The sequence below is a fragment of the Peromyscus leucopus genome, chromosome 7 (genome assembly GCF_004664715.2).
Source record: "Peromyscus leucopus breed LL Stock chromosome 7, UCI_PerLeu_2.1, whole genome shotgun sequence".
Classification (NCBI taxonomy): domain Eukaryota; kingdom Metazoa; phylum Chordata; class Mammalia; order Rodentia; family Cricetidae; genus Peromyscus; species Peromyscus leucopus.
The window spans coordinates 44,740,141-44,752,628 of NC_051069.1; the positions used below are offsets into that span (position 1 = coordinate 44,740,141).

The 12,488-nt window shown below is 45.1% G+C and overlaps 1 long non-coding RNA gene across 1 annotated transcript; it reads left to right on the plus strand.

Annotated features, from left to right (window-relative positions):
- Positions 1 to 286: 286 nt before the first annotated feature.
- On the plus strand, positions 287 to 10,085 carry LOC119088425. The gene is made up of 3 exons (XR_005092095.1): positions 287 to 447; positions 2,916 to 3,073; positions 9,870 to 10,085. It is a non-coding gene; the product is annotated as an uncharacterized LOC119088425 (long non-coding RNA).
- The last annotated feature ends 2,403 nt before the right edge of the window (positions 10,086 to 12,488 follow it).

The following is a 12,488-nucleotide window of genomic DNA, read 5'->3' on the forward strand; positions in this document are numbered from 1 at the left end:
TTTGACCTCTAAGGAGGCCTTATGAATCCCATTCTGGGAGGTAGCACTCTCTTCCCCTCAGAAGAAAAGCTTTGTACAGGGCAGCCTAAGAAGACCCAGGGCCAGAAGCAAAAGAACAGGCTGACCACCTTCAGGGAGACCTGGGTACCTGGCACTCCAGCCAGGGAGAACAACACCACAGAGACCTGCTGCCCTGGATTGTCTTTCCAGGGAAATGACGTCACAGTCATGTGCTGCCTCCCTGGTTACGAAGCACCAATCTTGTCTCTTTGAAAATCATCTCTGAGGCAGAAATCCTGCATCCCAGCTCTCCAGTCCCAGCATACCTCTGAGACACTGGAGCTGTCGCACCAAGAAAGCAGACATTTGGGCCACTCTGCAGAAGTCTTAGTTTCCCTCTCCTCAGTTTGCTATCCCTGCATTTTCTACCATGTCAGAAATGAGCAGGTGAGGATTCTCCTCGGAGTGGAATTCGGCCCACAAGAGCATCTCCTCTGGCCAAGAAGAGTAGGGACAGTAATAGGGCCCAGAGAATCTGTCTGGTTTTGGATACATTGGACCAGATCAGTGAAACAAATGTCTGATGCAATTGTCCCCAGACCTGGCAGGTGTTCCGCTCCTGTCCTGAGAAGACAAGACACTGGTGGCTCCCTGTTCACCTAGCTGGCATTATACACTGTCTTAATTTGCTGCATAAACCATGGCTAAATTGGCTGTTCTTTACATGGTGACTGCTGAGCTGGATCAGTAAGAAAGGGTTATAAAAGAATGAGTAGACTCCCAGAGTAGCCACTAAAAAGTGAAGACTCAAAGTCAGGAGAAAAGGGGAAGAGAGAATCCAGGGCAGCGGGTCACTGTGGTATTGTTCCTTCTTGCTGGGAAAATGGGTCTTGGGTGCCAGGGACCAGAGACGTGGATGGCAGGAAGGTTGCCAAGAAGAAGGGAAGTGGATGAAGCAGATACAAGCAGGCAGTCTGCCTGGCTCAGGTGATTGTCCCTGATAAAGCTCAGGGTAAAACTCTGCCTTGATTCCCTCTCACGTTCCTCATGTGTTCCAGGAAGTTCCTTTAGGACATTGCTCCTCTCACAACAGACACTTCTTTGGCCCTACTCTGAAGACTTCAGAAGGGTTGTTTTAAAACCTTGGTTACATCTGGGGTTTTATAGAAATCAAGATGTCTATCCCCTTATCTCCAGAGACTTACACATCCAGGCTGCAAGATGCCTCCTTTTCCCATGCTTTAGTCATGTTAGCACAGAAGATACTGCTGGCCAAAGACCAAAAGCCCTGTATGCCTAAATCATTGCTCCATGACCGCTCTCAAGCTGCATTCAGCCCTTGTATTGTTCCTGCAGACATATATTCAGGCTTACAATGCCAGGCCATGACATACTCGAAACGTTTGTGTTGCCAACCCACAATGGTCCCTGATGAGCAGGGTTTTTTTCTGCTAGGACTGACTAGACACGGGTGTCTTTCCATCCTCCTCTCAAGTTCTACACCCATTTGAGCCAAGAGCAGAGGAAATCCATACCGAAGTACCACAGGGAAACAGAACCATTTCTTTTTCAAGCCCAGAGCCTAGAGCCCCTGTTATGAATCCATAGGTCAGGGCAACTTACCGATAGGCAAGAAAAATATTCTAGGCCACCAAATTCTCAAGGACAGATGCCATGCTTTAGTTTAAATCCTCCTTGCCATTGTCCCACAGAAACTCATCTATGTTCCACACATTTGTGAAATGAGGGGAAGAATAAGGGAGCGGTGAGATCTTGAGGCTCCCTTGCATTACAGAGCTGGGTCCAGCTGGGTCTAAATGTGGTAGAGTGCCTGGATTCTCATCCTCAGGGTCCCCTTACTCTCACCTGAGCAAACAATAAAAGAGGGCCAAATTGCTGCCGCCGTGGGAGGCTGAAAATGGTGTTTCCTGTGGGTATTATTCTCAGACTAATGTTGTATGAACATAGCTCTGCCTGGTGATTACTATATTATTATATATTAATCATAGGCTAATGATACACACTCATCCTCTTTCTCTTCTTAGTCTGAGCAAGTTTCCACCTAGATCTACTATACTTACTTATTCTCCTTATACCTGTACCCAATCCCACTCTTGGGTGACCAGCCCAGTCTTCAGCAGCCCTTTTATATAAGAGGGTCATTGTCTTGTGTCCAAGAATAGGATATAGAGTTCCCCAGGCTTGTGAGTACAGATCCTTCATATTCCTTAGTCATCTTCCTCGTCTTCAGATGGCAAGGTCTAGGAGGTAAAATGAAGTCCAGAAGGGGTGGGGGCACATCCCTTTTATCCTAGTACTTGAGAAGAGAGGGTAGGATGATCATAATACTGAGTCCTCCATAGCAAGTTCCAGACTAACTTGGGCTCTATAATGAGATCCTATATCAAAAAAGGAGGTGGGGCAAAAACATCCAGAATGAGTGGGAAATAATTTTGATGGTATGTGGAAGAGGAAAGTGAAGTTTGCACAAGCTGGTCATCTTGGGCTTGTTAAACCACATATTCTGGTTTAGTGTGACTTGGGGTTAGGTATTTATTCACTTAATCAATATTTGTTAAGACTTTACTTAGTAAATACTATGTTGGATAACATGAACAAAGCAAAGTCTCTAACTTAATGTCAGGCTTCAGAGTCACAAAACTGGAGGAAAGATCTGAGACCCTGATGGGGAATTACTTCAAAGGAAAAAACAGCAGCCTTGAAAGAGAAAGCTCCTCCCTGATCCTAAAGAAGGTAAGGTCTCATAGGAAAGGCATAGAGATGAACTCAGCCCAACTGACCAGCAAAGAGTGTGCATTGCAGAGAGACTCACAGAGACAGGGGAGAGTCTCTGGGTGTGCCTGCATCTTTCCAAGGGGTCAAACACTCATCTGTGATTTGTTTTGTCTTTGAAGGCCTGGACATTTTTTCAAGAGCCCTTCTATGCCACAAATTCACAGTCCAACCAGGCCATAGAAGTGCCCCTATATGTGGTATATATAATGTCCTGGGCTTCTGTGACCAGAAGAAGCAGACGCTGGTGATGAAGATGCTGGAGATAAGAAGCTTCAAGGTAGGAGAATGGGTCACTGGTTATATACCGAGCTCAGGCCGTGCCAGTTGATTTGCAAGGTATGAGCACATCAGGATTTTGTTTGCCCTGCTCATCTTTGTGCCCCCAGCCAAGCAGTCTACAATGTGGTTACTGGTGTACATGGCTTTTAAAGAGTCCCCTTCTCCAGGGCTAAAAAACAGCAAAGCAATGGAGTATCGCTCACAGAACTAGATCACAGAGGCATCATGGCTTCTGCCTTAGTCTCCTGGATTGCTCATGTGAGGAAAAGCCATTGCCATGTCATGAAGACACTAGAGTAGAACTCTAGAAGGGTCTGTGCACTTGGGGACTGAGACCTACCACCAAGATTCAGAACCAACTCATCAGGGTATAAGTGGCTGGTACTGAAAGCTATGCCTCCAGCCATATGAGCACATAATGCTGGAAACAGCATCCCTAGACCCAGTCAGGCCAGGATGGTGGTTCAGGCTGAGATCTGATTATAGTATCATGAGGCGCCCCCAGACCAGGACTGTCTGCAGTCACCACTCTTGGATTTCTGATCCATAGGTACTAGGAAGTAATAAATGGTATGGTTGTTTTAAAGGAGAGCAATGGTATGATAGTTTAAAACTACTAGGTTTGAGATAATATGTTATACAGCAGAAATAACTAATACATATACCTAGCAATAACAGTTTCTGGAACACAGGATATATTCAGAAAATGTTGGATGAATGGTGAATGGATAGGATTTCCAGCAGGAATATGAATCAAATGTTCTGACTACTGATGAGAGAGTGAGCATGGCCATAGCTAGAGAAACCAACACTCAAAATCTAGAAGAAACCAAACCTAACCTAAAAACTTCAGTATACAAGAAATTTCATTTGTTCCTTTAGTAGATGTATATAAAGTATTAGGGCTCACTAGACAAACTAAGTAATGTGTGTGTGTGTGTGTGTGTGTGTGTGTGTGTGTGTGTTTATGTGGGGGGGGATGAAAAAAGGGAGGAAGGAGAGATTGATTGGCTGGTTGACTGACTGACTTTTATGGAACTGGCTCATGCAATCAAAACAGCAAGTCCAAAATCTGCAGCATGGCCCAACTGACTAGAAACCCAGGGAAGACACCATGCTGCACTTCAGGGCTCACAGAAGATTGCCTCTCCATTGGGACAAAAATGTCTTCATTTCTAGTTAGTTAGTTAGTTAGTTTTGACAGGGTCTCTCTACATAGCCCTGGTTGTCCTAGAACTCACTTTGTAGACCAGGCTGACCTTGAACTCACACTGATCTACTTATCTCTACCTCCAGAGTAAAGTGCTATGATTGAAGGAATGGGTCACCATGCCTGCCTGTCTCTTTTTTCTCTTAAAATATCCGCTTGATTAAATGAGACCCACATCATGGGTACTACAGTTTAGGTCTTGAATGTCCCCCCAAAGCCCATGTAGTAAAAGGCTCTGGCATCAGCTTGTGGTGTTATTGAAATATGGTAGAACCTTTAGGAGTTCTGGTCTTAATGTTCTGGAAGGTCTTAAGGGGTCTGGAGAGAAGTTAAGTCATTGAGAGCACACCCTCGGAGAGGCTATCTGGATCCTATCTGCTCTGACCCTCTCTCCTTCCTAGTTGCCATGAGATGGGCCACCTCCCACTCAATGCCTTCCTGTCATGAAATACTGTATTGTCACAGGCCCAAAGCAACAAAACCAAATGACCACAGTCTGAAGGTGATTTCAGAGACAATGGAAATATTTCCTATTTTGAAGTTGATTATCTCAGGTATTTTGTTACAGTACTGGAAAGCTGAGTAACAAAGGAGTAACAGCTTTACCCAAAGTCTACTCATTCAAATATTGATCTTGTCTAAAAAATAGCTCGTAAGTAACATCTATTTTAGTTTTTTATCAAAATCTATGCACTGTGGCCTATCCAAGTTGTTACATAAAATCAGCTATTTTAAATGTCATTGATCAATCCCAGACATTGAGATTCAAGAGTAAACAAAGATGCATGAAAGCCTTTGATCTACTGGAGCTTCTACAGTCTAGGTGAGGGGAAACAATTACACACAACCAAATGCATGCATAGTATGTTGCTAGTACTAAGAAGGAGCTAAAATATAAATCAGACAAAATGAAAGAAAGTAATGAAGCCTGGAAAGGTGCTTTAGGAGGGTAAAGCACTCATCATACAAAGGCAACAACCTGAGTTCAAATCTCTAGAACCCACGTTAATCCAACAGTGGTACACATCCGTAATACCAGGTCTCTGTAGGAGAGATGAGAGGCAGAGACAAGAGAATGCCTGGAAATCACAGGTCAGCTATCCTGGTGATGCAATAGCAAACAAGGAGAGATCCTGCTTCAAAGAAGGTAGGAGGTGAAGACTGGTACCCAAGATTGTCCTGTAACTTTTACATGCAAGGCATGGCACACATGTTCCTTTTGGGGACACTCAAGATCCAAACTGTTATGCCTTCCTTAATGAAAGCTGGTCTCATACTTCCTCCAAAGAAGAGGGAATTCTGCTGACAGACTCGATTTGTAGCATCGTATCTTCCCTAGGTCTCTGGTCTGTGCTAAAGACTTTGAACTTGCTGTTTCAACAGCATGAGCCAGTGTGTGTATGAACACACAACACACACACACACACACACACACACACACACACACACACACACACACACAAAGCAGTCCCAGGCTTTGACTCACTTTAATCCTCTTGATCATGGACTCACCCTCTAAAACTGTAAGCCAGTCCCCAATTAAATGTTATATTTTATAAGTCTCCTTGGTCATGGTATCTCTTCACAGCAATACAAAGTAACTAATACAGAGCTGTGGATGGTGCACAGGAGAGCAGGCACAGTAAGGATACACAATGTGTGTTCCAAGGACGGTTCCTGGTGCTGGCCATAGGGTAGGCCATGGTGAGGAAACTGGCTTCAAATGAGGGTAGGAATTGGGCTCATGCTTCCATTCTGAAGACTGTATAGAGAAGCTTGCATCTCATTCCATGAGTAATTTTTAAACTTGAAAGGTTTTTTCCCCCCTTTGAGGCAAGCTCTCAAGTAGCCCAGACTGACCTCAAACTCTTGATCCCCCTGCCTCTCCTTCTCAAGTGCTGAGATTATGGGTGTGTAGCACCATACTGTTGGAAACAGAAAGTTATGAGGGTCAGTTGATGTTTTGACAACATGTGCTGATATGAACATCCAGTATGAGTCAGCTAAAACATGACGACCCCAGACATCCAGAGGTGCTGAGTCAGCACAAAATGGCTGACACCAGAAGTCCAGGAATGCCGAAACTAAACAGTAATGTGATCTGTTACATAACTATTCCTAGAAGAACACCACTTTTGTGTGAGGTTTGTATAGATATGACTTTGAGGTCAGCAGGCAGAGTCCTTTGACTTCACCAGCCTGCTTATATGTGTTTGCCTGTAGGTCTGTGTGTTCACCTCTGTGTGGTCCGTGTGCTGATCTGCATGAGTGCCTGTGCCTTGAGTCCATGTGTGCTGGTGTGTGCCGTGATGCCTGCCAGCGGCTTCCTGCTTAATGGCCTCTGCCCAAGGAGAATAAAGTATTTCTCATCTGCCTGAGACTCCTTGAAACCTCTTCCACCCCCGGCTTCTCACGTTCCTCCTTTTTTCCTGGCCCCAGAGCTTAGACCTCACACGTGCCCTTCTTTAAAAATTCATAAGCAGGGTCATATACCTATGAATTCTGAGAAAAACAACACTGGCATCGGCAGGTGGAACAGCCAGTCTTCATTATAGATTTAGAATCACCATGGAAACACACCTTTGAATTCTACTGAGAAGGGAAGATCCGCCATGCATATGCACCATCTCATGGGGTGGGTTCTGGGAGTAAATAAAAGGGATACAATAAAAAGGGGGAAGCAATCTCAGCACCATGGTCCTCTCTTTCAGTTTCCCGGATGGCTGCAATGCCAGCAGCTGCCTCACACTCTTGCCGCTGTGGCTTCCCCACCATGATGTACTGTCCCTTCTAACTGGGACCCAAACTACACCATTCCTTCCTTAGGCTGTTTTTGTCTGGTATTTTTTTATATATATATATAACAACAAGAAAACTAAGCAACTAAGACAGCAGAGTATGGGGTGAGGGGAGATTCTAGCAGAGAACGACTAGGAAGAGGGAACTCAGATATTTGGAGTCCAGATCAAGGGTGCAGGCTGCAAAGTGTTGCCAGTCCCCCCCCCCCCCACCACACACACACACAGAGGCCATGCAGCAAGGCTTGGGGATGAGCGTGCAGACAGGAACAAAGTTTCTGATGGAATACCAACAACTGAGGGTAACCAGACAGGGTGGGCGTGGAGGTAGACAGCTCAGGCATCCGTCTGACTTGGAGGGTGGAAGAAGCACGTTTGGAGGAGAAAGCTCAGAACATTACTCATGGGAAGGCAGTGGCTATGTCCATCTCATCCTCACCTTTCACAGTGGGCCGCACAGAAGATGCTCGGTATCATCTCTGAACCACATGATCAGAGTAAGAAATGCGAAGTGTTTATTATTATGGTTTGGATATGAAGTAGGCATCATGCATTATTCCTTTCATGTGTGAAAGCTTTGGTTCCTCCACCTATTGGATCAATTTTTGAGAAGTGACTGGGTCATGAGGGCTCTGTCTTCACCAATGGGCCAATCTGTTGATGAGTTTATGGCCTAGTAGCAGTATTAGGAGGCAGCAGGGATTGGCACTTGCCCAAAGGAAGTAGGTCAATGGATATGTGCCTTTGAAGGGTATCTTATTCCTGGACCCTTCTCATCTCACTCCTCCTACCTCTGGATTGCCATGAGGTCAGCAGCTGTGCTTCACCGGGCCATCTTACCATGATCTTCTGTCCCACCACAGACCCAGAAACAATACAGTCAAATAACCATGATCCAAGACCATGGACAAAAGCAATTTTTCTTTCTTAATGGCGATGGTGTCTGGGATTGTCACAGTCTCCCAAAGCTTACTAACACAATAGCAGAGAAGGAAAAGGAATAGGGCCGAATGTGTTGCCCTGCTGCAGGTGACAGCACCGGCCCTGTGGTTTACCCTGCTAGCAGCAGCAGCATCTCACCGAACACACAGGAAGACCCGGCCGCTGACGAGGTGCCTGGAAAACGTTTCGTTGTGGGGTCTTGCCATTGACGCCTGCTCTGTCTTGCTTTCCAGCTAAATGGGAGGCGGGGCCCCGTGATGAGAGGGTGAGTGAGAAGGGCAGACCCTACAATGGAATGAGGGCCGTCAGGAGGCAGCAGCTGAGCACCAAGGGGGGACAGTGGACGGGCTGAAATCTATTAACAGCAGGAAATCCATAACTGGGTATGAGGCCAAGAAAAGGGATTTGCAAGAAAAAATTTTATTCAGAGCATATTTCCTTCTTATCACAATAAATGGTCTGCAGAGGAGTGACGCCGTGGTAGAAACCCGCTGTCCTTTCACAATTGAGCAGACCCCACGAGTCGCATCTGCCGTGTGTAATACAGAGGAACATATCCATCCCTCCCATCCAGAATGTAGGGCCTCCCACTCTCAGGTGTGGGGTAGTGAGTCCCAGGGATAGCCTCTCTTTTAAGGGAGGCCAATTTCCCACTTAAAGGCCATCCTGGGATGTTTGATTCTTGACAAACTCAGCCTCTTTCTTTTTAAAAGATTTATTCTTATTTTTAATTTTCTTATTAGTGTATATTCATTCTACAAGATGATAGATTTTACCATGACAACATTACTAAGGCTTTGATCACATTCACCCCTCCTCACTATCCTTTCTTGTATTCTCCCCACTGGTCCTCATCTCCTTCCTTTTATTTTCATTTATGTTTTTAAATATAGATTCTTCATGTGATAGAAAACATGTGATATTTATCTGAATCTGGCTTTTCTCAATCTTCATGAGCATCTCCAGTCCCATCCATTTTCCTACAAGTGATATAATTTCATCCTTCTTTGGAAGGAGTAAAGTTCTATTGCAATATATATATATATATATATATATATATATATATATACACACACACACACACACACACACACACACACACACACATATATGCTGTGGGATGTTCTGTATGGCAAATGTGTTGCTCTGATTGGCCAATAAATAAAACACTGATTGGCCAGTGGCTAGGCAGGAAGTATAGGCGGGACTAACAGAGAGGAGAATTGAGAGAACAGGAAAGCAGAAAGAGTCACTGCCAGCTGCTGCCAGGACAAGCAGCATGTGAAGACGCTGGTAAGCCACGAGCCATGTGGCAAGGTATAGATTTATGGAATGGATTAATTTTTTTTTTTTTTTTTTTTTTTTTCGAGACAGGTTTCTCTGTGTAGCTTTGCACCTTCCTGGAGCTCACTTGTAGCCCAGGCTGGCTGAACTCACAGAGATCGCCTGCCTCTGCCTCCCGAGTGCTGGATTAAAGGCGTGCGCCACCAACGCCCGGCGGAAATGGATTAATTTAAGCTATAAGAACAGTTAGCAAGAAGTCTGCCACGGCCATACAGTTTGTAAGCAATATAAGTCTCTGTGTTTACTTGGTTGGGTCTGAGCGGCTGTGGGACTGGCGGGTGAGAGAGATTTGTCCTGACTGTGGGCAAGGCAGGAAAACTATTTATATATCTATCATTGTGTGTGTGTGTGTATTATATGTGTGTTGTGTGTGAGTGTTCAGTTATACACATGCACACCTGCAGAGGCCAGAAGAGGGTATCTAGTTCTCCTCTGTCACTCTCTTGTTCCTTTGAGGCAAGGTTTCTAGCTTAACCTGAAACTCGTTTATTTTCGGCTAGGCTGGCATCCAGCAAGCCCCAGCAACCTTCCTGTCTTCGCTTCCATCAGCACTGGGATTGCAGGTGCACACAGGACCAGGAGCAGCCTTCACCTGGGTGCTGGGATCCCCAGCCTCAAGCTTGGAGAGCAAGCATTCCTAGCCACGGAGCCATCTCTCCAGTCCTCACCTTTTTGCATCCGTTTGTCTGTTGAAGGTTATCTAGGTTGAGTCTATATTTTGGCCATTGTGAACAGTGTCACAATAAACATGGTGTACAGTGTCTCTGTGGCACCCTGAGCTCTATTCCTTGTGGCACATACCCGTGAATGGTGTATTTGGATCATATGGTAGATCTATTTTTAGTGTTTTGAGATGTTTTCATAGTGGTTGTACTAATTTACATTCCTACCAATACTGTAGAAGGATTTTTTTTCCTCTCCCTCATCCTTCAGCATTGAATTTCTTGATAACAGCCATTTTTTCTGGGGTGAGAGGAATTTTAATTAAAAGATTTTTATTAATTTTGAAGGTACATTTTTACACTGGATTTTAAAATTATACAGCACAATTAACTATCTTTTTCTCTCTAGTTCTATGGATTTTACACCTCCACAGGGTCATGAAAGTACCCCTAAGATCAGAATATGCAACAGTTGCACAAAAAAAAAACCTCCTTCTAATGTAGTCTAAAAAACTACTACTACTGCATCCTCAAGCCCTCACACAATCCATACTTCCCACAGCTGCTGACTTGCTTGTCATCTGAATAATTCTGTCTTTTTTAGAATAGAAAATAAGTAGAATTCTGCAGTCTATGATCTTTTGAAGCTGGCTTCATTCCCCGCAAGCAGTTCCCTTTATCATCAGTGCCCCGCCACAGCTTCATAGCTCAGCAGTATCCTGTGATACAGATGGACCTCAGTTTTCTCTCCTGCCCTTTGGCCCATTTCACACGGCCTAAGGATTCTTGCACTGACACCCCTGTGCTGTGGGATGGTCTGTATGTCAGATTGCTCTGATTGGTCAATAAATAAAACACTGATTGGCCAGTGGCCAGGCAGGAAGTATAGGCGGGACTAACAAAGAGGAGAATTGAGAGAACAGGAAGGCGGAGGGAGTCACTGCCAGCCGCCACCATGACAAGCAGCATGCGAAGATGCCGGTAAGCCACAGGCCATGTGGCAAGGTATAGATTTATGGAAAATGTATTAATTTAATCTATAAGAACAGTTATCAAGAAGCCTGCCACGGCCATATAGTTTGTAAGCAATATGAGTCTCTGTGTTTACTTGGTTGGGTCTGAGCAGCTGTGGGACTGGCGGGTGACAGAGATTTGTCCTGACTGTGGGCAAGGCAGGAAAACTCTAGTTATGCCCCTCTTCTCTGCACTTTGGCTTTTCCCCTTCTTGCATTAAATTAGTGTTTATGGAGCACCTTCCTTACACTGGACACGAATTTCATGACTGAAAGATGCACATGTGAACCAAAGCGGGCAACAGTCATTTGTGTCACTTGTGAAGCTTCAGGTCTAGTGGGAAAAGCCAGGCATTCTATAATATGCAAGTAGCATGTCATATTTGGAGGCCATGGAGGAGATAGAGAAGGGTATGAGACAGGTCTGTGGTTTAGAAATGGAACAGCAGGTTAAGGTCTCATAGAGAAGGGGACATTAGAGAAAACCCTTATAGAAGAGCAAGTGAACATGGTTGGTATTCAAAGGAAGAACAGCCCACCTGGCAGAAGGGCAAAGCTACAACTTCTGCTGGAGACGAATGGACAAAATGAAGTATTCAGCACCTGTCACTAAGTGTGCCAGCCACCAGGTCACGGTGCCTCTCCCAATCTCTCCAGCTGCTGCAAAGAATTCAGGATCATTGTCTCTTCCTTGACTCTCAGTGGAGGGCCAGAAGAGGATGCAGGCTGGGATGTACAGGCTGAAGAGACAGGTCCACCAAGTCCTCCAGGAGCACTCTCCTAAAGCCTTCCTAGAGCCAGGCAGAAGGCGCTAAGCCTCTCCTGTCCCACAGGCAAGGCTTCCAAATCTCATTAGCATTTACAAAAGTGGAATTAATCTTCTCTTGGTAATCTGGTGGTTATTGATTTTTATTTTTAACTCTTGTTTCATGAAGACAAATAAAGTGTCTGGAGCAGCATAGATGTCCCCAGGGGTGGAGAGGAAGCAGGGGGCAGGGCGTTCAGACAGGATCAAGAACCTCCCCTGTCATCAGCAGGTTCCAGAAACAGAATAGGAAGTGAGACATATCCAATATATTCATCCAATCATGAGCAGGGAGAACCCCTAAAAAATGACACAGAAACCTGAACCCCAACACCCCAATTAGACCCATCTGCAGCTGGTGGAAAGAACTCTGATTCATCTTAATCACATGCAAGTTAAAAATAAACATCAATAACCAGCAGCATGGAGGAAGGACTGACATTTTGAAATGCAAATGAACTAGGAAGTCCCAAAGCCAGACAGGAAGACTCACTAATCCCAGTGCCCCACAGCATGCATGTCCTGCAGATAATTTTTAGATCACACCCAGATCCCACACCTCTTGGGACCGGGTATGTAATGGCAGCTGTTCATTTTCCAGGCCAGGAGCTGCAATGACTTATTACACCTGGGACCTCT